We start from the raw sequence: 27,615 nt of genomic DNA, 5'->3' as shown, positions 1-27,615 counted from the left end.
ACCCGCGTTAGCTGGTGAGATTTTTTTTAATCTTTCGTTATTATAGTAAACTTTGATTCTGTAAGGGTTATCGTTTCACAATAATATTTATCATGTTAGAATCGATTGATAAACTTCATAAGGCCTATTGCGGTTTTTTGACACTTAATAATTATACCAGTTTTCAAAGAAAAGTGCCTCTTGAAAAGTTTTCAAGAGGCATGTATCCTCTTATAAGTGAATTATTATTTCATCACTCTATAACAAAGAGGTATATAGCTAACGATACAACAGAACTGTTCAGCTCATAAAAGCTAATAACTGAACAGTCTTATTAGGCTACGCTCGTTAGATTAATGTGTACCCTTCGAAATAAATCAACACTTTATGATGTATCGGAAGCTATTCATTGGAAGCACATACAGATTTCAACAAGGATCATTTCAACTATATGATTCAATGTTCTCAATTTCAAGAAGTACTAACGCCAACTGAGGTAGTTGTTTCAACGTGTTTCGAAGTGGAACTCTATAAGACTTAATTTTTCTATAATAGGTGTGTATTTTCTGGTAACTCTTCCGAAAAAGCATCACAATTAAAACTCTGTGCGTTATGCGTAAAGTATGACAGCGTAAAAACTAATTATTTGCTGATATTATTGTGTTCACCCTAGGTTATGAAACGTCGTTCTTCATGCATTAAACCCTAGGCCAAACAGCCATCATGCTATACTAAAGGCACAGTCTCGAGGATTTGTTCGCACAACGAAGGCAGGTGAATAGCGTGCTAAAAAGGTAACTTTGATAGAACCTCGAAACAGCAATTTCATTTTTTTAATGAAATATTCCATCGGGTAAGTGAGCATCGATACTCATATGCTTGAATGCATTTACTGATACCCCAACACTTTGACAGGAATTTTCCAAGTTTTTTCTCGAAGTCGTAAGGCCGTTCAAAGATTTGCAAGAAGTCACGCTTGAGCCTTCTCCAAGCGTTTCTTTATCGAAAGACTTCGTTTCCTGCATTGGTATAAGAAATGAGATGTGCTTGGACAGTACGATCGATTTCAACAACAACTTGATTAATGGGGGCACATCGACTGCGGTGAGGTGCTGGCTCAAAATAAACATCGTCCTTTTGGCAATGTTTTTACTGGGCTTAAAACGTTTTGTCTTATTAGCGGATGGATGGCATGTAGCTGGGCGTTACGGCCCATAGAAAACAGGCTGATTGTTTCGCTACTAGTTTAAAAGATCGACTGTGTTGGCTGCCGAAGATTTCCGAATTTTCATACGGGTTTTCATTTCTAAAAGGACGATTGTCTTAAACGGTGTTCATTGAGTACTTTACTCATTCGTAATTTCATTTACAGATTTGTTTGAACTTCATCACCGCGGGCCCCTATTCGATTCAACCGCACGTAATTTGGCAAACTGACAAGAAATTATACATTTGGCATAATGTTGATTGGCACACTTTATACACCTATATTGCACACGTACAAAGCAATAAATTATATAAATTAGAAGATGATACTCGTTCATTCAAGCTGTAACATTTATATATTTAATTAAATTAATAATTTCTCAATAAAGTTAGCCATTATTAAAAGAACTTACGATAATAGTTATTACAGTATCTCCCTCATGCTATAAATCGACTCGTTAGGCGTACAAAAACGTACATTCATGCATAGTTTCTTGACTACCAATGATACGTTGATTTATGTTCGCACTATGAGAAATAGCGGCCTGCAAATCTGAATCAAACCAGGAACAGGCGCAAGAAAGGATATGCGCTAGCCTGACTCAACGCTAATTATTTTAATTAACAAAATTTCCCTTTACCATAAATTGCCTATGGCCATATGTCAGGGGCCAAGTTTGAGTCTTGTCGATTGAAACGGGCTAGTAGCAGATGCGGAAAGAAATGTGGCACAGTTTCACGAAACCAAAGGTGTTTTTTTTTTTTAACAGAAACATGTGCTCTGTATTATACATTGTCCAAAGCCCCGGCTATTACCGATAACGATCAGTCTGTAATCACTAATGATTAGCTAAATTGAATTACCCTATTTTAACGCACATACTGCTATAGGACTTTGTCCGTTTCAGCCTAGTAACGGTTCATGTCACCCAACATTTAAATGTTCTTACATCAGCGTTTCTATGTCCGGCACTAACGCAAAGGAATATCGCCTCCGCATGTTGTCAAAACCGACAAGGTTAGGGGCATTTTGAGATGTGATCCCGAAAAATATCCTTACTGTTTCGTGATTTTTCGCAGCTGGGACTTGTAACAGCAGGTGGCTATAGAAGGAACTTTGTTTCCAACATGTTCGACGCTTATTAAGCGAGTACTTCAGTCAGCTGGTTTAGCCTAACCACAGGACTATTAATAAACTTAAGTTGCATTTAGCAGATAATTACGATGTACAAGCTGACGTGAGTAAGTGGTCGGTGACAACATTCTACGAAAATTCGTTTTCATTCTTTTATTTGTTTTTGCCGCGGGACAGATGTCTAACTTTTCTGCTTTGTTACCACCTGGAGAAAAACGATCTTGCCAACGTAAACAGCCTATATCTAACAGATGTCTTCAGCTTGATTCTGCTCAACTAACGTGAGTTCGAACGTGAGTTTGTATTGACTTAATACAAACTATTCAAGGCGCTGGGGACGTGTTTTCGATCTCACTCTGCGTAAAGATCCTCATGAACAATGTCTACGTATAACAAGCTAGATTACTTAGCTTATTTCTAACAAATGGCTTGTATTACCCATACATACGTCCAGAACCAAAAACCAATGTGTGATTACTCCGACCTTAACCATTATAGCCCTCGTCCCTACTCCTGTGACCCGTTATCATGCAGTTGTTATTCAACTAAGTGCACCATGCTCACTGGAGAAGACTATAGGTGAAAAATTTTGCTTTATTTGGGTTTCCTTATTAAAATTAAATACATAGATATTCCGTTGCGTTATCGAATCATCATTTTTCAACAAATCAACTACACTGCTCCAGTGATTCCGTCACCTGATGTATTGGTTACTGCTATCACGATTAATACATTATTATTATTATAATTGAGATGTTCTACTACGATATTATAATTAGCTTGTAACTTAGTGATAGATGTCATGCTTCTTTCTCTATGAAGCTGTTAGTGTATTGGCGTTGACCTCTTACTCCTTTGCGGTTGTTCCGCCATTTTAAAACTATGCACTTTTATAACTCCAGGTTAATGTTTCCGGGTAATGTCCTGGAGAATAGAGACATGAGCATTTTTAAACAGTTGTCAACCCCACGGATAAGAAGAGAAATTGGTATCTTACAAAATGGTGTAGAGCTTCAAAAACCATGCTCAGTCTACATTTAGGTGTTTCACAGATCTCTAGCCATTGCGGCAGAGCTACTCGAAACGGGCCGTTTCTTCACGTCTACATTGGAATCTATGAGAAAGTTACTTCAATTTCCTTAACATAAAGAAGCTTTTCACAGACGGCTCGTTTCCAACTTAAGCTGTCTCGTCACGTTACGCGCGAAACATTTCAGAAACTGTTAGTTGGTATAAAGGTGGTCGGCACAAATTACACGTATGTATACAAGCATACAATGGATGTATTGTTAATACATGTTGAAAAATAAATGCATGAAGTGTTCCCCAAACTACATTGTTATGTGCAATCACCCGTTTAGGTGGATTATATTGTTATTTCAAGGAATATGTCCAACCTGATTTTGCCGTACCTAAATAACAGCAGCATCTGGAGACCTAATTAGCGGTCACGATAGTCATCTAAAGCTACATTCGATGGTGTTATGCATTGTTGGCTGTTAAGTATCCTTGAACCTGTACCATTGTGTGGTACTTGCTCTGTGTTATATCGATACAGAGGGATATCAAGCAACAGTGTCGAAAGGCTGGCTGTCAGCGTCTTCTGCCAGCGTACAAGATGACACGCGTGCAGAGATTTCGTTTGGAAAAGTCTCGCAAATAGGGATGGCGTCTGATGAAACAACCGTAAAAAAGTATACTATTTAACTGCGACATTGTAAAACTAAATAATGGTGAACTGCACAGCGTAGTATTTAAGGACGGCCTTGCATGGTATCTGGTAGACACCTATTTAACTTGCGAATTGCGGCCTGTGCCCTATTCAGAGATATATATGAAGTTTTCATCAATACAACTAAAGAACAGGTTTACTGCACTATGTGTCTGCTTACAAAAATCTGCGCTGGCGCTTTGAAAAGGGCAACGTGTCGCCGGTAGCGGTAGGTATACCTGTATGGAGCAATAAACATTGTTTGATCCTTTTTCATAGTAATGACGCAGGATATGTAACACACAAACAGATTTAAGTAAAAATTAGGAACTGCTACAGAATATAAAGTATGGTACATTCATATTCTGCCTTTTTCGCAGGTATTGTTATTATGATAGAACAAGCTAGTTTCTAGCGCCATTATCCTTATTAATTATCAAAGCAACAATTATTAACGTAATAAAGTACCTTTGTTCTTCTTAACGGCTTAATTTTACAATAACCGTTTCTGTCAAGCTGGCCAATCTCTCCAGGAAGATCGTTCGTGTACAGAATGTCTTAGCAGGTACGACACAAAGCACCTTTGCAAATGCGGCAGTCTGATACCGGTTCCGATGAAACCTTATCAGCTCTGTACAGACGGTTTAAAGAGAATAACTTCAGGTTTCTCAAGGGTGAGATGTGGTAACTTTTCAAGAAGGAGCGTCCACGCGTTTAATTTTATAAGTCTATGAGACACTATCCAAAGCTGTGTCGCTGGGTAGACGTCAGCGAGACGGTGGTTGAAAGGAAGCAATAGACCAAGTACTATTTTGGACTGAGCAATTTTAGAGGGTTAGCTGGTCCTCAACGCTTTTCCCATTCAAATTAGATGTTTTTTAAGAAATCGACGCATCCTATTACACAGCATGTCTCAGAACTGTCTGTGCTTAGAAATTTGATTTACATCCTTTTGGCATCTTCACTTTCTTATGCTACACAGTTTCGTTGAATTTTATTTACGTACCTGGAAAATCATTGGTCATACTCAATTACGTGGAACTGCTCACGTAATTTGGATTGATAACTGATTTACAATAATCACAAAGCGCATACATTTTTCCAATTCAGCAGACGCAAATTACCCGTGTTGCTTTTCTAGATATGTCTAATGCCGTTCCTCTCTCTTTAGGAGTCGTCTCTTCAATTACAATTTTTTGCAGAAGCGATTTTTGCTAGGGTTTTTTTCCGAAAGCAAAGCCATACTAAGGGCATTGAGGATACTAAATATTATAGCCTAAAAAAGTAATCACCTAATCAATTTTCATTGTTATTTTTTTATTTTATTAACGGTACAAGTTTCCTACTTTGTTTGTACATTGTGATGTTTAGCTCAAATGGCTAAAAATTCATCTTTCCATATTAGTTTAATGCGCTATCTACAACTTTATAATGGCAGCGGGCAATATAGCTGTTTAAAGAGTAGGAGAAAAGATTCGGCATCACTCGACCGATAAGCAATAGAGGCGATTGCTTGGAAAACCGAACAGTTTTTCTGAAGCCTCGAATAGATCACACGTTCATGAATGACACCTGCAAAGAAAGCCTTTACAGACAAATCGGTCACTTCACTTTACGGGGAGACGCATCGCATATTTCTAAACAGGCTCGGTATAAAAATGGCTGCGAATGATGAGCTCCATCAGATGGAAGAAGTGCATTGACGCATTGTGTCAGCGTTACAAATGTTACGGACGGAACCGTCATATTTCAAAAACTATGTACTCTCGAAAGCGACGCTAGGCGGGACAGTAAACGAGTTTAGAGAACGCATGAATCAGTGTGCGAAACGCTGTGCATATAAGCATACTGGATGGAAGGTGCTGAAAGACATGTTGGTATAATGGGTCCGCCTCATAATGGCACGAAAATCGCTATTTCGTGTTGGAGATCAACGACAAAAGCTAACAACAGGGCTAGTGGTGCAAATCCTAGAAACAAACAAAAAGAATGAACGAGCTTTGCAAGTAATAGAGAAATATGGACAAAAAACACTACGGAACAGCAGACAGTCGAAAGACGTAGCCGTCGTAAAGTCCCGGCGCAGCAAGGGAGAAGACTAAAAGAATATGGACGAAGCATGACGCATAAAACATTAGTGTATACTCATGAGTCGAAACGGTGTGCCATGAATGTGGGAGCTTGCGTTCACAAAGCAGGATACGTGGCAAAGAGAGTTCCGTGTATGCCGCTTTAAGCAAGGACAGAACCACATAATCAGGACAGCCCGGCGAAAAAAGGCGTAAAGGATAGCCACAGAATAAATCGACCTTCCAACCAGCCGCTGTTTTTGTTTACCAGAGCCTGAGTACGTTTTTTGCTTTAAGGTCAGCTAACTACGACGTTAATCGTCGCTTTAGACATTTTCTAGTTGCCATATCTCATTTAGTGGCTGGTCCAATCTATATGCGGCGAACAAGCACATGCATTGCTTGGGATCTGGGCTAACCTTATGACTGCGGTCGTCAGTAAGACACGCAATATCAAGGTATTCTCTCCTTCTAACGTTATGATGCTAATTTATGCACTGCATTGTAACTCTCGACATCCTGGTGTCGCGTACTCTGATTTGCATATAATTCCTTTTTGCGTTTACTTAACCGGCGCGGAAGTCGTAGGTGTTTCAAGCGTAGATGAGGTCATTTGAGGATAAGGGGCTGCTCTAATGTGAAAGTCCGCGTCCCGTGACATGTCAATACAGAAATTCATCTACATTAACTTAGCAAAATATATCCCTTCTTACGTTTACTGAATTTCCGACATGAAACATTTTTTTTCTTCATTATAACACTTGAACTTTGAATACACGCACGGCTAATTCAAGAAGTCGTGTATAAGCTAGTTTCTAAACCACACTCAGAGACGCAGTCGTCTATAGGTAGTTCCATAATATTCTAGTGCATATTTTAAAGCTTGAGCATTATACCTGCCAGAGACATTTTGAGACGCGCACTCCGAGATTCGCGACAAAAGGAACGTGATTTCTGAAAATTGACAACAATTGTTGTCCCTAAGGAGAACGTGCTGCAAAGCCGCAGGTTGCAACTTGTCGGGCACCCACTGGTCCACGAAAGATATGCTGAACAGAATTGCGCCAGTTATCTGGCAATTACTATAAAGAGTAAAGAAATCTAATTGTTTGTTCAATTATATTACAGATCTAATCATCAAATGGGTTCGTGCTCGTTCTCAGCGCACACTCATCGCGTTTATATACTTGGATTATTTATATAGTTGACAAATATGCAACAGTTCGATCTAGTATAACCACGAGTTTGTTGATTTCGCATGACGACTTCTGCGGCGGCTGAGCAAAGCTCGAGGTTGATCGGCACATTGAGTTTTCTGAATTGGAGAAGGAAAATCAACTAAGCTCGGTGCGTCGCTTGATACCTCTTCGTTGAACCTCCCATAAGCCCCATGTCAATACCGTACACTATGTATTACCCCAGTGTTGGCAACGCTTAATAAGGAGCTGCTCCGTCGAGGGGTATTGTGCACTTATTGACGGTCCAAAGTGGAAATGCATTATTATTATTATTATTATTATTTATTGTAAAAATATACTTGCTGAGCCTATTTTAACAGACAGAAATTGCAAACTCTTGCACTACCAAGTCATTTTGCCCCTATATATTTATATTTAGGGGTTTTCGTATAAAGGAGCTTAAGTCAAGTCTAAATTAGTTAAAAGCGACGAAGATCTTGAAAATAAGTGATATAATTAACAGTTTTCTTTGAAGTAAGATCTTCTGTTTACCTAAGTTCGTTCATTAAGTTGGATCTAGCTAATCTTACTGTTGTATTTTCCCGTAGCCTTTAAGCGCTCTTGCCTTATGGCGTTTAGCATCTGTACGACAGAGCAAAAAGATCCTGCTAGACAACGTTAAAAGCTATACTGTTAAGGCAAGAATTTTTACCGCTAGACGGCGCTAATTAGCTCGTTGAAATAGTACGTACATTGTACGGTTCTCATTCGGGAGGTGAGGTTTTTGCAAGCCGTTTCCTGGCGAAAATAGTACCGCTTCATTTTGAATTTAGAGTAGATAGCTTATTATAGCGGAACCAGTTATTAACGCTTTCAAAATCGCTGGAAACGTTACAGGTCGCATTGTGACAGATTAATATCATCGTTCGATCTCTCTTTTGTCGATCGTTGATGTCATTTATCTCTCTTCACCGTATTTGTACGCTCACCGAAAATCTTGTTCACCTTATTCCAATCAGCTCATAAAAGTATCTTTTTCAAACGAAGTCAATATTTGCTATTCATGATTGATTGATGTTCTAGTTGTTGATTGATTAGCTCCCGGCAATGGCAGTAGTAAACTCGAGAGAAATCTGTTCGCGCCCCGTTTTTTCCTAATGATAAAAATAATTTTTACTTATACATATCTGTTCTATCGATTAGCAACGTGCAGCTGATACAAATTATGCAGCTGTCCTTCATCATAGATTCATCCGTTCGAGCCCTCTCGTACCTGGAAATTCCGCCTAGTTGAGTTGTTCATTGTGAGTAATCGTAATTGAATAGTGCTTTTGTGCACGTCACTATCAACGTTAACATACTCCTACGAAGCGATACGTAACTAGATAAAGTTGATATGTTGAAGTACGTGGACGAATATCTTCTTCTACAGAATAACATCCATGTATTTTACATGGCTATTAGCAGCATTATTGGATAGAGTCAGCTTTGATGCGGGTAAACTTTCGGTAAAACGCTTCTCTCTGAAAGAGGAGCAAGCAAAATCAGAATCTAAGGACAAATTTGCGGCTTAATTAAAATGGGGCCCAAACTCGCCCTATCGAATGGTGGCCTCTCTCACAACGAAAACAGTCGTAGAAACAACCACAAAGATACCAACGACAGACAACATAGGCCAGCAGAAGGCCGGTCGGCGCACTTAACGTTTGCTTTTACCGGGCGTTATTCTTAAACGTGGCTCGAGCTTGCCAAGTTGATTTTCTGCCCCGATGCCTTCTTGGCTTTAGACCACGCTGTGCTTCTTCTTAATATTTTTTTGGCGGTCTGGCTTAATCTTGTCCGCTGATCCAAGGGCTATTTTGTTTCTTACGCCCCCAAAGCTGCGCCGATCGTATGGGTAGCTCTAGCAAGGGCGGTCTGTCATAAAAACGTTTATCCACCGAGCGTGCTACTGTAGCCGCGATCGGCGTTTAAGCAAAATTCGATAATATTGGAAACGATTTTCATAGCTATTCGTTCAAAGAGATAACTTAATTTTCTTTAGCCCCGCGGCACAGGAAAACGAAAACGGGTTTATTTATTGCGGCCGAGCAGCTATGGGGACGTTGAAGTGTCGCACTGGCTGCTATGGTACGTTTTCGACTACGTTGCCGAAAATTGCGTGGCCCATTTTACGGGATCTACAGCGCTTTCTGCTAAATTGCTTTGTTCAATGAACATCTTTCTACTGGCAATCTTTTTCAACAGCGGAAAAACGCTTCACGCTTGGTTATGCTTGAGGATAAAGGAAAAAAGCCTTGCTCAGAGCGGAACGGCAAAGAAAATTATATCTGTTGGCTACAAAGCTGAAGCACTTTCTCGAAAATTTTACCGCTAACTTATCTGCTATCTGTCTGATATCGTTCGAGGACTCAGACATTTCGTCAAGGTCTCCTATACGGCGACGGTTTTGCCATCTACGAGACAAATTGTTTTCGGGTACAATGGATTCTGACTGGACTGAAGTTGCTTTACCTAGAGCCGGCCACGGTATCGCCTTGTATGCCACTTAGACACGTCATGGTGCCAGTGTTGATGACACAAAAGCGTCATTCATTGGTTCTGGCAACTATACTGCATTTATTTGTTTGACCTAAAGCTAGCACGGACCGGTAACTCCTTAGCGTATATATTCTGCCAAGTACCTACAAAAGCGATACTTTGCTTAGCTTACGGAGCATTCACAGTCGGCTCCATTGTGGTATTTTTAGCATCAGAACAAGTTTCTCATAATGCCCAACATGAATTCGCAAAGAGTAAATCAACAGCAGCACAGCTTCTGTCGTTAATCCAGGACAAAGCGTGCTATCGAAATCACTATGAAACATCTGATATTATTCACCTTGACCTTTGTAAAGCTTTTTACCGAATTGTTTACGTCTTGTTAATTGTGAACTTTGTTAAACAGGCACTTTATCAGCGCTTCACAAATCAGATAAAACTATCTGAGCAGTAGAAGTCCTTACATCAATATTAATGATACCTGTAATACTAGAATAACACGTTTTTGGGCTCTATTTGAAAGATCTTGTATCTGTGCTCTTCTATTTGGTATTTTTTTTTACTGTCGATACAAACGCTGTTCTTCCTGCTATCGTACGGCGTCATTGGATTAAAACTATATGTTCTATCCTACTATACGATTGCTACTATATAAACTATATGATTGCTCATTATTTCGGCAGGCCGTAAATGCTATGGCTATGTGGTGAGCCACCAGCGGCATAGTTATTTCTGTTCAGAAAAGATATATAATTAAAAATCCCTCATACTATATTAACTCTTGTGTATACAAATGTCTACATTCCCAAGTATGACGACCTCATACAAGCAAACAAATAGGTGCTATCAAACGAGTGCAGAATCGGTTACCTACAAGGTCACGTTTAGATGCGTCCCATGCAGCTCTAGTCTATATCACCGGCCTATGTCTGACCTGAATAGACCATTTCAGTCGGTGATACATATCCGAGAAGACACACTGCCCAGCGAATACAATAAATACTTTTTGATACTTTAGTCGCTGAGAACTTCTGCGACACAGAGACCTGGAAAGAGATTGGCTGACCTACCTGTAATGTCGTAACTTGTTTGCTATCCACGGGCTGCATCAAACTTTTTGGGCAGTAGTCAACTATATGAATTCTGAAGTTGCAGACATTTGTGAGGGGTGTGACGCCTCTCTAGAAAACTTTGTATAATAAAATCGGCTACGTACGCCGGTTTGCAATGTGGCGCAGATGATAAAGTTTGTACCCAATGCTTACGACCTTCCGTATTGCACGTATGCATTTGCAATAGACAGTAATTCAAATTCAGCTATAACAACTAAATATAGTTAGTTGTTATATTTTGAAGTAACGGAATTACTAAACTGAAAGAAAACGCTTAATTGTCCAAGTTTTCCGGGAACTTTCACGTTTTAAAGAAAAGGAAAAATATTCGTGGTAATAACCCTGAGGCTTCACTATACGCTAATATATGCTATTAAAGAATATGGAATAAGATTTAATAACGATTAGAATAAAGGTACTGATAATCACGAATTATAAGTTAATGGAACCGCGGAGTACTTTCGAACGCGGGGTCATAGAAACCACAGATAGCTCTCTAACAAAGTGACCGACTTGATCCCCCAAAATCCTGATCTGCTATTATGTAACTAAAACAGTCTCGCCGCAACATAGTTTGAAAATTTCAAGTTTTACGCCTGATGTTGTTTCGAGGTATTGCTTCACATGTCTGGCTCTCATTTCGAAACGAAATGTATCTAGCCTTAGTGTTAATCACACGTATATCTTCGTTTGGAAGCTCACGTGTCTCTAAATTTAGAAGATAAACAATTGATCACTATAATATAAAGGCTACACCATCACATGGTGTTCTAGAGAGGACCGAGTTGGGTCGATTTCGTAAGGAAAATTAGCACAAAAATGGGCAAAAGCAACTAATATTTTTCGCCTCTAATTTATATATTGCAATTGTTTATATTGGACCTCCTCTGCAGATAGAACTTTTATCTGCTTATATAGGTGTTCGACTTAATCAAATTAATTAGACTATCTTTCTACGCAGCTGCCAATCCGTGATTTAAAACTAGCGAATAATTAGCCTCAATAAAAATAAAATATATACATACAATTACAAATTTGCTCTACACGTAAACGGTTTTCAAAAAACAGATACTAGAAAATTACATCAACTTGTTCCTTTTAAGGGGCGTGACCTGACTAGATACTCTGCCGGCCGAAGTGGTACGATGTTCTTGTTATTTTGCCTTATAGTATAGTTATCCGTTTCGCTTTATTGGTAGTAAAAGTAAGATACTGCAGGAGGTGGGTTCCTGTGTCTCTAGAAGACACCTTTCAGGAAGAGTGTTCCGTTCCACTATTAGCGAATCAAGGGCACTGTAACAGGCCTCCAAGTTTGTGTGTCGTAAGATCAAAGACTCGGAAGAGCCGAGACACCGCAGAAGCGCGTGATTTACAGGGTCTAAGCATTCCTCGATTCCGCGTAGGTCCAACATGCTATCTGCATCATTACCCTAAAAAAAGACCAGGATAACAACCACTGATAGGAGACGGGTCATCCGAAAGAGTGCGCCCGCACCCAAAACGGCAGCCAGACAAATAGGCATACCCAAACACCATATAGAAAGCGTAAAATATAGTATAAACCCGTGGAAATAGCCAAGTCAGGAGACAGGTTATAGGGCTCTACAAATGTACCTCAACTGGGCCGCGTTTTGCGATTAATCTGCTTCTATTTTTTATATAGATGAACTAACGTAGACATCAGAATTGTTCTCGGGAGCATTACCGTTGGCGTTATTTTTTTGCCAAAAGCATTTATGTTCAGGTTTTGTATTGTGTCTATGGAAGCCAGGACAAGCTGAACATCTTGTTAGTGCTTCGTGTGACTTCTTATGATGCGGTGAACTCACAATTGAAACACATGTTGATATAGAGGATAATATGCAGAAATAAAAATGCATATTGCAGTTGGCTATCCTGGAGCTCTGTCAGGATAGTGTTGATTTTGACTCAAATGGAAGCAGTTTGTAATAGTTTTACATTATGGCCATTGTATGGTTGATGCCTATAAGCTTCGCATGGCTCAGTCAACGGAGAGCTAAAAGGGAAAAACCATACGTGGCAGTTGCTGTTCTCGAATAGATGGAGCTATCATAATTGCCAATGCGAATAATAATGGGACTGGTAAAATATTGGAGTACAGATTTCCACTTTCGAACCGTAACGTTTAATTATTATTAAAAAAAAAAAAATGTTAGGGTTTAAAGGGCTCCGTGAGGAGTTGATGATAGAGTCTCTAACTTCAAGCCCGACTTAGACCAGAAGGATGGATCGCATCGCCGACACCCTGTCAATGAGAGCAACCTTTACCTAAGAGCTCTGTCACCTAAGTTTACTCTTGCGGTTCGTCAAAATTCTACATGTACGTCACCTCTCCTATGTAATATAAAGGCATTTAGTAATTTTGCTAAATCAGATTTCTGGGGCAATTATAAAAGTCGTCATGATCTTTGTCTTAGTTGAAAACCTTTTTTTTTTTTTTTTATCTAACAAAATACACAGCGCTCGGATTGTCCCGGATTTATTATTATATATTATTGTTGCTCCTTCGCCCGAGTTCCCTAGCTCCGTAGTCAGTTAATCAAAATGAAGAAATTTCTTGTTTTATGAAATACTCCTTGACGCGGGGTTCTTTTTGTCAAAATATTACCTCGAATAAGTGTTAACACCAAAAGTAATGTAATTTTCTGAAAGTAAATCGCTTTGCTCTTGTTTTTATTCAGTACTTGTTGTTATTCCTATAGTAACTAGCATCTATATCCCAAGTCATCCCATTCTGAGAAAGCCTGCCAAATAAACCTCGTTTGTTTTTGAAGGGTGTACGTTATTCTGGTGTTACCGCACACCGGTTGCTCATTCGCACAAACGAAAAAAATAGCGGTAAGATATGAAAAACGTAGCAGGAATCGCATAACATGGTCATCACATTCTGTTTATCCCACTCTTTGGCCAGTGTTGGATTACGTCTATGACAAATATGGCAACAATTGTCACGTCCAACAATCGAGGGTAGGGACCTTCGTTGGTAAGGCGACGAATTTCTCTTGTCGGTTTTCCAGACCTGATGATCGGCAAACCAATGCTGCAGGCAAGCTCGGCCGAGGAAAGACAAGTGGAAAGTAATGCACTACGTGATTTGGAATGCACTGAAAGGCTTCGCTAATCGGCGACGCTTGAGTCTTTACATAGACTTGACCGTTGTGCTTCTTTTTCGGACTAAACAGAAGAGTTCCATTCATTCCACGTATTTTCTATGGAGAAATGTCTATTTTAAGAACAGTACGCTACTGCATGCCCTTGACGTAAAAAGCTAGCTCTTGTCATCTAATTGTCTATGAATCAGCTAGAGGACACCAGAGATGTAAACAAGATGCTCGTCACAATTGCTATCTGTTTTTCGGAACATTTTGCTACTTATAGCACGCGAAAAGAGTCCTCGGAACTACCCCTTCGGTATAGCATCAAGATTTGTTCTTAGTAGAAGACCTAGCCGTGGCAGGTCTTGCCGGACCTCTAATGGACCTATAAAGTGATATGATAACTATATTTAAAAAAAAATTGATGTCTAGACGGGTAACATGTTGCTTTCTTTGGAAATCCTTTGCTTTTTCGCCCACGAATCACCTTTGCGCTAAACTATTCAAGATTGCGTTTCTGTTGTTTACATTATATGGATATTTATAAGTCTTTGCTGATACATGGCTCAGCAAAAATTTCCATTTATGCGCTCCACAAAACTTCACTGATCGCCTTTATAATTGGTTCGAGGACTTAGGACAAAGTCCTAAGTGAACGGTATTAGCGACGCCGTAGGTTGCCAGCCAATATTTGCCTACCTGTTAAGCCTTTACTGTGCTTACCGTAGATATGTGAAGTAGTACAGACTACTCGTAGAAGAATGTATCAAATGCATAGGTTAGCAAAAAGACAAGGATAAGAAGCTCAGGGTTACAATCAGACTAAATCAATAAAGTAGGGCAGAACAATAGAACATTAGAGCTGCAGTCAGTGAGTCGACAGCTCGAGTGAGTAATAATAAGGACACTGTTACGATACAAGTATGGCGTCGGGGGTGCATGGACGTGCGGGATCAAAAGGTTCTATCAAATAGAGAATAATAAAAATATATGTGTATGTACAGAAACGACGCACTCCTGTTTGAGAGAAGCTTTTTTCTATAAAATAATTGAATCAAAGTTACTTGCTCTGATTGTACCGAATCAACAATCAGTAATATCTTGACTTTTATAGAGAACTCGGTAAAATGGCGCCCTCCGAAACATTATCCAAAACTGACCTAACTGCCGAGAAACGTTTAGCCTAAACGAGGGTACGATTCAGTTGTAGCTTATTATAGGTATTATAATGAAAAGAACATTTTGGCAGCAGGCCATCCGATCAACTACGTACTGCTGTGCAGTAGATGTTTGTGTGATTTTACTACTGTGACTCAAATACACTAAAGTGCTTGCATACATTTATTTTCTAAAATCAGAACAATTGCTGGTTAATAGCAATGATAATGACAAAAAACAGAATAATAAAGATACAAAGAGGCAAAGAACATGGTAAAAGTGTCTAAGCCTCCACTATTTTAGCCGACACAAAACTAGCTAGTGCGTGTTTCAGAGCTCAATCTAGCGACGTTCGATTTTTCCATCAGGTGACTAGAAAAAATATGCTGTTAGCCGTAGTACGTCTGTTATGCGGGTTAGCGTGTATAGGTTGACAAAAAAGCGCCTGTTTATTGGACCTATATACGTATATGTATATATACCTATAATACGGCGAATTTAGTAGTAGATAGTAAAACGGCATAAACAAAAAAGATACAGTCTTTAATTTGTATTTTAGTAAGCGACATTCCATCGTAGCGATCAGTAACGGTATTGGACGGTCCGAATATGGCATTTATGGCGGTGGGTGGCTGATCTGACTATCGTATCATTTCGATGGTTACCGCCTCAACAACAGCAGAATAACGATAATGAGGTACTGTTAGTGCAAAACCAGTTTGACACTTCATTAGGAATAAAATTTTTGGCTAGGCTCGACAAACGGACGGACAAACAGATAAACATCGAGACCCGTTTTGTCGGTACCAGATGTGATATCATATATACAAAAATATACCTGCACTAATATCGTCATTCCTCAGGTCTTGAACCCGTTACCAAGATTTCGAGTAGTTAGTTCCTAACTCTATTGCAACATATTCAGTTTATTAGTAGTAAGAGCTTCCATATTCCCTCTTTTTGTTCTATCATCGAGTGTTACGTATGGTATTTGCACGAACATGTTAGAAGGAAATGTTCTCCCGGGCCGTTGTTTTATACGGACGTAACAGAGATCTCGGCTGGAACGATAACACATTGTTAGAAAGAAGCCTACTGAATTCTTCTGTGTAGGCCAAGAAACCAGATTGCACAGTATGGCGGCGTATGCCTATTCATGACGTGATGCTGCCTTTCATCTCTTATGCGAATGACGCAGAGTGTCTGGACTAAAAGTACGACGTTATCACAACGCCGACTTGGCCAGTGAAATCTACTGTGCCTTCGATTCGTAGCCGTAGTCTCTTGACTCAGCATGAAGCCTTGGTGAACGAGCTATAGAAGCGAACGCGATAGGATTCCTGCTTTCGCCTTTGAAACACTCCACCAGTGCAATAATTCCTCGACAGAACTGACACATCGGCAAGGGATACTATTGCAGCCATAATGTCGGATACCAAAGGTACTATTGGACATACGAGGAAAGAAACCCGGGCATAGACACACGGTTCGTTTCGCGCTGGGAACCAGCCGTCTAATGGAATACTTAACGGCGATACAGGACGTAAAACTCGACACATAAAGGATCTACGAAGAAAGGCAAATGTAGCGAAACTCTTACATAGTGTCTGCTTTAACGGCTAGTTTCCTGGTCTGCTGCATATCGTACTCAGATGGCTGGACGAGCGATTAGAGTAGTCTGATCTAAGTGACAACCACAGTCTTCGTTCGGGCCTAATAGGCTTCAGCTCTACACATTTCAAAGCCAAACGTTGAACGACCAATCGGACCTAGTCGGAATGCGGTCAGCATCCGATTCGCTCGCCATTTGAGCGCGAAATGAATCAGACAAGATAGAGTCGACAAATCCAGGGTGCTCTGCCCGGTAAACAAAAGCATAGAAGTATTCGATATGTCCTACTGATTATGTGAGCCAAAAGACTAGGTGGCCATTTCGAATTACGAGTAACAATGGATATGATTTCATTTGGAGCACGATTCAAATCGTAAAAGCAATTTGATGCGTTCATTGTCATTTCTCTGACCCTATTCATAACAGGCATGCTTCAGGCAGGCTCGTTATAGCCGTCCCGTTTTATGGAGTAAGACCAGTCAATACGAATAGATGGAATGGCAGGAGCGGTTGGTGATTGTTAGGCCACATTATCTGCCCATTTTGATGTGGGAGAGATGCTTATTCGGCGAGAACCGTTCCCAGCACCATTTCATTTGGCGAGATTACACTCAAAAGAGCAAGGACAAATCGACCGTAGCCACCTTCGCAACGACCATCAATCAGCCTCAGCCTTTCTCCGATATTGTAGTCACAAAGAGATTGAACATGTCATTTCTTGTGGCAAGGCAATGGTATGGTATGGTATGTGTGTAATGCCGTAAGATGAATGAAAAAGGAATTGTTGAGGAACTTCTCGATGCTCGATTGCTGACTAGGCCTATATTTGGAGGCAACGTTAAGCAGTGCGTGGGATCACCTTATGCCACTACTCTAGTCACGCGAATGCTATTAAATGTTCAAATGTAGCTACTATTTTTACATAGATAGTATGGTGAGGGACAGGTAGCATAGAACATCTGAAGACCTTGTCTTTGCTGAGTGTCTCACACTTTGAGTTATGACCAGAATTCATCGGGATCACATGGGAACTGCTCCGGCAATATTTATTAGAATGCTGTAAATATGACTTTAGTTACATGAGCATCAAGTCTCACGTTAAACAGAGTATTCATATATCATATTCCGGAACGCTAGCCAACTTTGTCAGCTCTCGCAGTAAATGATTTGGGCCATCGCAGCGATGCTTTATTGAATTTCTGGGTAATTGCTTCCATAATGCCCATCAATAAACAAATTTTCCACATTTAGTTAGTCTCATATTGTTTAAAAAGGTACGTTACTAGAAGGCGTGCCCGGTTTTTTCCTGGTACTTTTGCTGATCTTAAAGCTTCTAAAAAGAGAAATAGTTTTGGATCTCCTCTAATACGCATATGTAGGAGTGACACCTAAATCGGCCCATGAATGTCTGTTCTGTTTGCCGCTATTATAGTAAGGTGTAATCAACAGAAAATTAGCTGAGATACTCTACGTTCTTCCTGCGAGATAGAGATTAAAAGATAGATAGCACACTAATTCCCGCCTGACGGAATGGTAAAACTGACGGAATAGTATTTTTTTTCAAGCTTCGGAAATATGACTTTACCTTAGTTTTTTTGCGTTTTCATTTCGATCGAGGTTCCTGCAAGAAACCTTCATGTTCAACCGTACAGCTTCGGGTCAAGCCCGCTTATACATGATGACAAGCAAGATCGGCCCTTGACAAAAATTCGAACACCGATGTAGGAATCGGCCTTACCGCTTGCGTGTTAAAGAGCGGAAGTTGCAATATGAACCAACCAACAAACGTGTGAGCGCCAACAGAAATTAAACAATACAAAATGTGCGAGGCCGATGAACGAAGAAACGTATACTTCTTGGGTGGCCATAAAATGTCATTACCATTATTCATACTATACAAGTTCGTTGTAAACGTACTATTAGACGCTGGGTAGATTTCACAGAAATCAAAATTGTCAATTAGAGTCAGCTTAGAGATGTAATGGGCTGCGTTTGTGTTGGATTATTGTTAATTTATAATTAGGGGAGAACCTTCACCTATAAGGAACTCGTATTAAGAAAATGAAAGCCTTCCGTGAAAAGTAGCGATATTCTTGCTATACCTTTTTTTTCAGTCTGGATTAATAACGTATTAGTTTCTACTGACCTATGAACTTTACACAGTGTAAACTGGTTTAGGTTCTAATACTAGGTAATGGAACTCTTGGGCATCTACGTTATATCCGGAACATCTAGCTCAGCTAAAGCAAGCTGGTTCCGCGAAATTTAGCGCGGTATCCTTCTTGTTTTGGCTAAATAACATCAACGTAAAGATAGGACCATTTGAAACATGGAGCACTCATAGGCCCAGTGATTAAGGAAGGACTCATGCAGCGCCTTGCGCAACCTCTGTTCATCAAAGTCCATTTCGATGAGTATAGATTATGCGTAAGTGATGCTGCGAAAAGTTAACACGAAGCTTGAAGAATCGACTACGTTTCATAATATGTGAAAGCACAAAAAAAATGCAGACTTTTTGTAGTACATTAACGCGAGAAGAATAACATGAATCAGAGTATCGGATAGACATGCTTGTATTGAAGATTCGAAACGCAAACGTCGCGACGATGCATAGCTATGAATGATCGAAGTCAGTCGCCAAGAAGGAAGTCTTTGCGTAGGATCAACGCGACATATCAGCTCTAAGCACAACACGAGCAGAATGTCATGTTAGCATATCGTTCGTGTGGAAGATGTTGGCCTTCGCTGTACACTCGTTCTGCCATGTTTAGATGGTCTGATTACACGCATACTTTGCATTATAGGTTTGTATGCCTTTTAGGGCATAGGTAGGCTCGAGTTAATAAATATTCCTACTTATTCTGACTAAACAAGTCCTCTTCAATAATAGAACCGTCCTCTAGCACTGTACTTCTTATTGTGATATATTATAGAGATGTACTTGGTTATCATGAAGATGGGAATCTGACGCGAGCGACACATGAGTCCATATTTAATCTGAAGTCAGCATACGCAATTTGGCATTAATTGGTCGTTCATTGATCAGTGTACGGATGATTAAGCCTGACGTGTCTATTATAAAGAGCTCCCAGATTAAGAGATTCCATGTGATAACATTTCTGTAAATATTTAATGTTGAAGCGAAACGACCTTTGTGGGCTTTGCGTATCGAGTAGGACAAACTTCGGGTATTGTTTACATAATGCTTCTCTAGGCTTTTTCTCTGCCATTTGCTATCGAGTGAACGTTACTTAAAAGCCGTCTATTATAAATCTCATCTGTAGACCTCTGCCAGTTTTGTATTCATATGTTCTATTATACGAATATCGATTAAACGAAGAACAAAATATTATCAAGTGAATCTCTGTCGCATTAACCGGATAACCCTTGTTCAGAAAAAGGTTACAGGATGTGTCTTGTCTTCACGCTGTCAACATCAATAGTTTGTTCCTAATTCTACCTTCTGCTTGTGTAGCCACGCGCCTATCTATCCATAATCAATATTTGAATACGGTTATCATATTATGGACGTTTATGGAAATGGATGTACCTACATTGCATAAAAAAACTTCACGATTTAATTTGACGTATTAATGCAGCGTTCTTGAGCTCATTTAAATTAATTCAAGATAAAAATCCTCTTGAACCAATCATCGACCTTTCGTTCGTATACATTTTTGAACAGTCTTGGTTAATATTTATTCGAAGAAACCCTTTTCCATCGGAAGAAAAGACAGTGCAATAAGTATCTTTCAAATTAGATCGCACCTCCTTTCTGGGGATCGAGAACGCTTGAGTAGAAGATCCGCCGAGCTCCTATGTCATTCTGATCTTCCGGATGTCATCGTCACTATGAACGAGGAAGCGTCATCAGCGCTACGAACTACGAAAACGCGAGTTCAGCACGCGCTGATGCGGGGATGTAAATCGGGGTTAAAATTCTGGGCAGTTCATTGAGGCAGAAAATCAACTGTTGAGCGTTAAGGACTTAGAATCTTTCAGCGACGACGTTACTCATTTGATGAATTGCCCTTTTGGCCATATACACGTTTGCCTTATAACGCAAAATTTGACTAACGCAGCTAGAACCTTCACAAAGTAGGTCGCAAAATACACTAGGTGATGAAATGGCGGTATCTAGCTTTTTGACTTTACCTCTAGCTGGTTGCTGACTTGAAGCTTCAATTCAATGAGATTAGTCAGTTGGAAACAGTAAGAGCTCGCAGCTGTCGAACCTATTCAGAACAGTATACAGAGCGACAAATTTATGAAGATAGCGAAAGTAAGAACTCTATAGGAGCCGTAATGAAGTAAGTGAAGTAGGTGTACTTTAAGTGGCATCAAATATCTCGTTTCGAAAAGCAGAGCTTTGAAATGCACGTTGGTAGACAGCCAATAAACCGTTCATTCAAAACATCCTGGACGGCCAATGTAGTGTATCTTGTATATGCATATGTCATACCCACAATGATCATCAAATTTCATAGAAAACAATTGCTCTCTAAAAAGACCAGTGTCTTACTGTCCTTCAGAGAGGACCGCACTTTCCATCTGATGAATAAAGGCTGCTATCAAACGATCGCGTACTCTGCGGAGTAAGATTGCTGCAGTGCCTAAGCACAAGCTTCCGGGAGTGGCTGCATCGGATATTTCGGCAACCATACATAACGTATGTATTGATACGGCAAGATATCATAAGGGCAAGCGCAAATTATTTATGGTGAAATACGTACCAGTATCTTGTACAATTATTAAATAAATATCGTTCATTTTTGCACCAATGTTACGCTACCATGGAGAGGTGCGAAGGAATCAGGATAAGATCTGAGGCCCAGGGTTCGAGCCCCAACTGGAACTCCATGACTCCTTTAAACTCGCTTAAGTGTATATATTACGTCACTGCACAGTTCAATTTGATCAGAGTTAATATACATTTATGTAGTGATTTACGTAGCACATATCGACGATCCCCAATTCGGAATATATAAAAAATTGTCTTTATGTCGAACGGGCAAAGCTATTCGGTAAAGATTTTTGTTGGGAACGCTTAGCCCTGTACAAAATAAGAATAGAAGAAAAGGATTTAGCAAGTAGCCTAACGACCCGATTCTAGACCCAAATAGATTTTAAGATTACATTCATATCTGAAGTATTGAACTGAAGAGAAAAGAATTAAAAAAATAATAATATACAATATTTCCTGCAAAAATTGGCTTAAGCATGGCATGGCAACGGATGGTTAAATAAAAAAAAATATGTACGAAAGGATTATCCGATTTTTCCTAAAACCATACCTGTAACCTCAACGTTTTTAGCCCAAAAAAATGTGTCTTATAGAGCGCCCCATTCAACTACTGACTCTGTATGGGGGGTGCAGCATAAAATTCCTCTTAGTCCTTCACTTCCCGTGAGTGGAGGCTAGGGTCACTCAGCAGTTATGTACAGGTCAATGCATATGTACATATTCACGAAGCATAGCAAATAATCTAAAGAGGGATGCGAAAATGCAGTATCCTATTGTAACGTGGCGTTTGCTTTATTATTATCCTATTACCATCATTTTTAGATACAGCTACAGAGCTTCGGCCTGATTCTGTCCTTTCAGATCCTCTCCTATTAGCTGGCTGTGCCCGGCTGGCCTGCTTATCCGGTTACACAACGAAAGTTAGCACAGCTGCTTCAAGCTAAAGTTCGGCTAGCTTCTTAGCTAAACTTAACGATAGTAACGATCTACTAGGAAAAATGGCTAGAGAGCTTTACAGATAAAAGTCTATGACCTTGAAGATTTAAGTGAGCCAACGATGCTGGGGATCGCTGGGAAGGTACTGTTAGTACCAGCTGGCAGCGTTCTCTCTCTCGATTTAGCCTGATGGACCTAGTTAGGCCTTACCAAGCGGCCAAGCTGAAAACCAAACTAACACTTCTGTCCTCATCCACTGCCACTGTGGCCATTTGCATAGTCTCACGCTCTGCCTCGACTCTCGCCAATCAGCTGGCCAAGCGAAGTCGGGGTGCTGTGGTGCTAAGTACCACTATGTGAATTTCGATTTTAAGAATGAACATATTAATCCGACGGAGAAGAGCTAGAAGCCGATTACTGGACACGAATGTGCCGCTAAAGAATCGACGAAACTAAGAAGACAGACTGGCTGGTCGCTGCTATATATATATGCAAAGTATTGCACTTGAACTGCGGCTTCTTTTCTATGTTTCTTTCTAGGATTGTATTCAAATAGAAACAGCTATACTTACGGAGTTTTTTTGGTATTTGTTAGAAGTGTCATTCAGGATAATCACTATTTACCACAAATATAGCTTGAGCGATTCGTCATTTTTGAAGTGTTTCTTCTTTGGTTTAAAGCGATATCGGGAAGTACAAACTCGTCGCTCACCCAAGCACACTCGTTACGACAAACATTGCATTAAGCTCTACCCAAATTTAGGTGCCGTTCTTCAGACTCTTGAGTTTACTACACTTCATAGAAGTCACTGACGGCAAAAAATTATCTTTGATAATGATGTGCTGATACCCAGATGGTCAAATTGTCTAGGAATCTGTGGAAGTTGTCTAGGTCTTGAAAAGTGCCACTGTCCATGTATCGGTCCAAATCTCCATGAACGTCAAATGTATGGCTATATAGTTTGTCAACAAATTATTTAGCCATACATTTTAAACACACAGTTCATGGTAAAATTGCAGCTTTTTGTTTAATAAAAATTGTTTGATAATTCCTTATCGAGTTTCGAATACCTTTGATCAAATTAAATTTTTTATTTATTCAAAATTTGTCTGCAACGCTTAATTGTATGAAAATCTGTGCAGGTATTGAAGGTATTGGGGAAAACTCACTCCAAACATATAGACCGTATAATGTTGACGATGCAAACAACCATCCGCCGTGGAACAGAGCATCTTTTTGACTGAACCTATTCTGAAGTTGTAATCTATATCCAAATAACATGTAACGAACAAGCAGTTTATCCTCGGTGTTTTTAAGTATTTAGTTTTTTTTCAACGAGTAGAACCTTTTGGACCTAATGATGACCATATGAATTTCTATTCCGGTTTTCCCAATCATGTATAAATCTTCACTGTTTTGTTAGTGCAGTCTAAAGAAACTATTATTTCATTAGGTGTCTTTAGAATTCCTGCTCAGCTATCTTCAGGGTCAGTGAGCGCGTAGCGCTCGATGGCTTACTTTGCTGACGCACCATTTTTTCTTCCAAGACTTAATACACACTGTCGATTACGCTGATAAATAGTGCACTACAAGATTTCACATAGACCGTCAAACAATTCAATATGTTTGAAACATATTATGTCTAATTCATAGGACACGCCAATACTACTAATCGTTTTGGCGATCAGCCTTTGGCAATGTGTTTCTAAACTTGGGATTAGCCGGTTAGTGTTTAATGTCGCTAGGTGATAGTCGCCGAACAAAGCCATTTCTCCTTTTTGTGCTGATTTTTCATGATCTTGTTATCAGTCATTATTTTCTATTATTCACAAGCTCTGTATCTAGCCAAAGCAGAGTACTAACAGCCTATGTAGCTACGCTCTTCATTCTTCGACTAGGACATGCGGTACTTCGAAAGGAAGTCGAGAAAGATCACACTGTAACGTTGCCTGACTCCGAATCCGAGTGTGGACACCTTACGGTCTAACTAGTACTGTTGACAACAAGGGCTGAGCATTGGTAAAGTAAAATCGTATAGTTGTGAAAGGTGACGACATAGCACGCGCTTATACATAGGTTATATTTATGCTTATATATAGGTTAATGAAATGATTCGTTATGTCAGCGAGGAATTGATGGCTTTTGTAGTGACATTCAGCGCCACCCTGCCCTGTCTGACCAAGAAGCTGAAGAAAACATGGCACCTGCTGATCTGTTAAGTGTAACGATTCAGTTATAGGGGGTCAGTCCCCCAGTCAGGGGTTACTCAGTCCCTACTGTATGTACGAAACTTATTACTCAAATTTCTATTGATAGTAAGATTAAGTGGTTCTACGACAAAGGCAACGCGATCCTTAAGAGCCAGCAGACAAATGACTACTGCCTCAGTTAACTAACTTCGTTTCAGCCGGATCACTTTCAGCATGAAATCTGTCCAAGCCCAGCGTCGAAATCAGAACATCTTTCTCGTCCCAAGAAGCAGGAAACAGCTGCAGACATACTATCTACCATACAAAATGATACATCTGTTTTCTACATCTAGTCAAGAATCGTCTGCTTGTGTACAATTCAGTGCTTGCTCGTGGAAAGAGCGATCTAACAATTAGATTTCAAAACGAATCAATGTTACCAATTTGTGTCGGCTCGTCGGGTTGTGGAAAACTTTTGCCTAATCCTCACAGAGATTTAGTTAACAATCTGAACACAAATTTTGCTAATTACGACGTCGTCCAACGCTTATTAGATAGATAATAATTGTGGTCAAAATCACGTTAATCGTGAAAAATTCTGGCTTATATTATGAACATTTATAACGCGAACAGGTATCCTCAATTTATATCGAGCTTTTTCGCAATTTACTAAATCAGAAGCAAAGTGTAGTTAGGTTAACGAAGGGTTTCGTTATGGAGTTTTCATTCGCAGTTTGCCTCACATATGAAATCGGTGCGTGTTGTGCCTCTCCGAACGTTCTTGCAGTATTTGACTTTGAAGATGCTAACGACCCTGTCGACTTGCTCCTGTTTTTCCGGGGCATCGAGATGGAAGCATCGGATGCTCCAGCTAGTCAAAAATCTATAAAGGGTGTCGCTGTGCGTGTTGAAGAACCGCTGGCACATAACGCTACACAGACCATAAAAAATAGGCCTCGCTCTTGTACTACGGTCAAAATGAGCGCTTGCCATATCAACCATAGTGCCGGCCAGCTGCCGCAACATTCCAATGGTAGAGAAGTCTCTACTACCACCATTTGTCAAGGGTCGTAGAAGCTGTAAATGCTGCTAGGAAATCTCAACCTCGAGAAAGCCCATGTTGGTTCTGTTGGCCAACATGGCCTTTATAAGCAAGAAACCAATAGAGCCCACGTTGGCAGTTCTCACCACGGAGTATACGTAGTGCAAAGCGATATGAACTGATGTTGCGAGCCCGTGTCTTAGAGCCTGTTACAGAAGGTGACAAATAACGTAGTGCCTACAAAAAAGGGATCACGACCAGTGTTGTCTTGCAGAAACGCGCAAAGGCCTGTCGTCCATGAAACGCGCATCCGGTTTGATGTACTCCTACACTAATGAGGCCGGCACTTGACGTCATCGCTGAAGTCTAGAGATATGTCCCTGTGGACCTATTTTCAGCTGAGGGACAAGTTACGATGAAACAACTTCGTGACGGCTTGGTGATCGACGACGACTAAGGTCAGCGTGCCAAAATACTACCTATTTTTTGCCTAAGCAACAATCCTGACGCAATATCATGCCGCTTATCAACAAAGCGACGTCCTTATTTCGCTATCAGGAAGTCTTTATCTAATATTGAAAAGAGGTGAAGTACGATCAGGTTGAAGATGTCATTAGTTTAGCTCGTTACTTACCTCGGATATATGATTGGCCTTACTACACTAAACATTATTACATTGACAAAAATATCGCACTTTTCCGATTGCTGGGCTGCTGCACTCGGTGAGATCCTTCATAATGCGCACCCACTGTCTCCGACCGATCCCGACGTGGTCTAATGTGGTGTGAATTTTTAGTTGAATCACGTAGTAGTATCAGCAAAAACTGCACGTCCATACATGATGGTAAATCTCACCCAGCTCGGTCGGCTGCTGTTTAAATATTTATGACAGGGACCAGATAATAGTGGGCTCGATGCCTAAAACTGTAAAAAAGCAACTTAAAGGACGAATAGTGTCCTGTCGGTAGCAACACGGCGAAAGATACCTAAAGGAGATTGAGTAACTCGTTTAGTAATGATGATGATTTGTTATGCAGCCTTGCTGCGGTAGATAAGATCCCCGGATTGAATGATACGGCAATACAGTGCTTTTATACAGTCGGCAGACAACTCTCCTAGTAGAAGGCTTAGTTATCCATTGTCGATCGACGCGTCGCAGTTACCGTTAGCCGAGGCACGTTTTCTGTAAAAAGCACCCTTCTTGCCTAGTAGAGCCGCTAACATGAGACAACTGCATCTCGCATTCGCAATGCGCGTAGGAGAGGTCGGCCATTTGTGTCATGTTACAAAGTGGACTCTAGTTTTCAGGTTAACTTCAATAATATCTATTTTATGCTTATTTATACTTTTATTACTATTATTAGAAATATGTTCGATTTGAATAGAATCTAAATAAAAAATTGTCTATATATCCTCTAACGTCTCAGATCAACACAATTATCTCTAAAGTATTGCGTGCTGGCATAGTCTATTCCCAGTTTTCTAGAAACGAGAGCTGCTGTACAAAGTCGAAATAGTCGATAAAGGCTTAATAGTTAACAAGGGAAAACGTTTACGTTGCTGTTTTCTGTAAATCTTCTTCGGCCAAAGAGTTCAGATAAGCATCTTGATAAAAGGTGCGCTAGCAAATAGCCCTCTCTCATGTTAAGCGTAAAGCGATAACAGTTTCAGGAAAGGGGCAAGTAAGATGGGCGAAACTATCGTACAGAAGGTCGCCTTTCAGACGACAGTAGCATGCAGACGGAACACCAGCCACGCCATTTACGTCAGAGGCGGGCCCTTTCACGCCACTATGCCCAAGGTTCGAGAAGATGAATAGATCTGTATATATATATATAGGGATGTATGTATATCGTGCGTAAGGTACTTCATGCCTCTAGAGCTAT

At 40.1% G+C, this 27,615-nt stretch overlaps 1 long non-coding RNA gene across 15 annotated transcripts in view; it reads right to left on the bottom strand.

The window, feature by feature from the left end:
* The window catches only part of LOC111254702 (uncharacterized), a 173,003-nt gene extending 145,833 nt beyond the window's left edge, over positions 1-27,170 (bottom strand). For 2 of the 15 annotated variants that reach the window (XR_015318005.1, XR_015318035.1), the window contains exon 1: positions 26,364-27,170. This is a non-coding gene — a long non-coding RNA (uncharacterized LOC111254702). The remainder of the gene's footprint in view (positions 1-26,363) is intronic. The other 13 variants (XR_015318028.1, XR_015318022.1, XR_015318032.1 and 10 more) reach the window with 13 other exon arrangements.
* Between the last annotated feature and the right edge of the window lie 445 nt (positions 27,171-27,615).

Source organism: Varroa destructor, unplaced genomic scaffold, assembly GCF_002443255.2.
Source record: "Varroa destructor unplaced genomic scaffold, Vdes_3.0 BEIS01000007.1, whole genome shotgun sequence".
Lineage (NCBI taxonomy): Eukaryota > Metazoa > Arthropoda > Arachnida > Mesostigmata > Varroidae > Varroa > Varroa destructor.
This window is presented reverse-complemented; position numbering and strand designations above follow the sequence as displayed.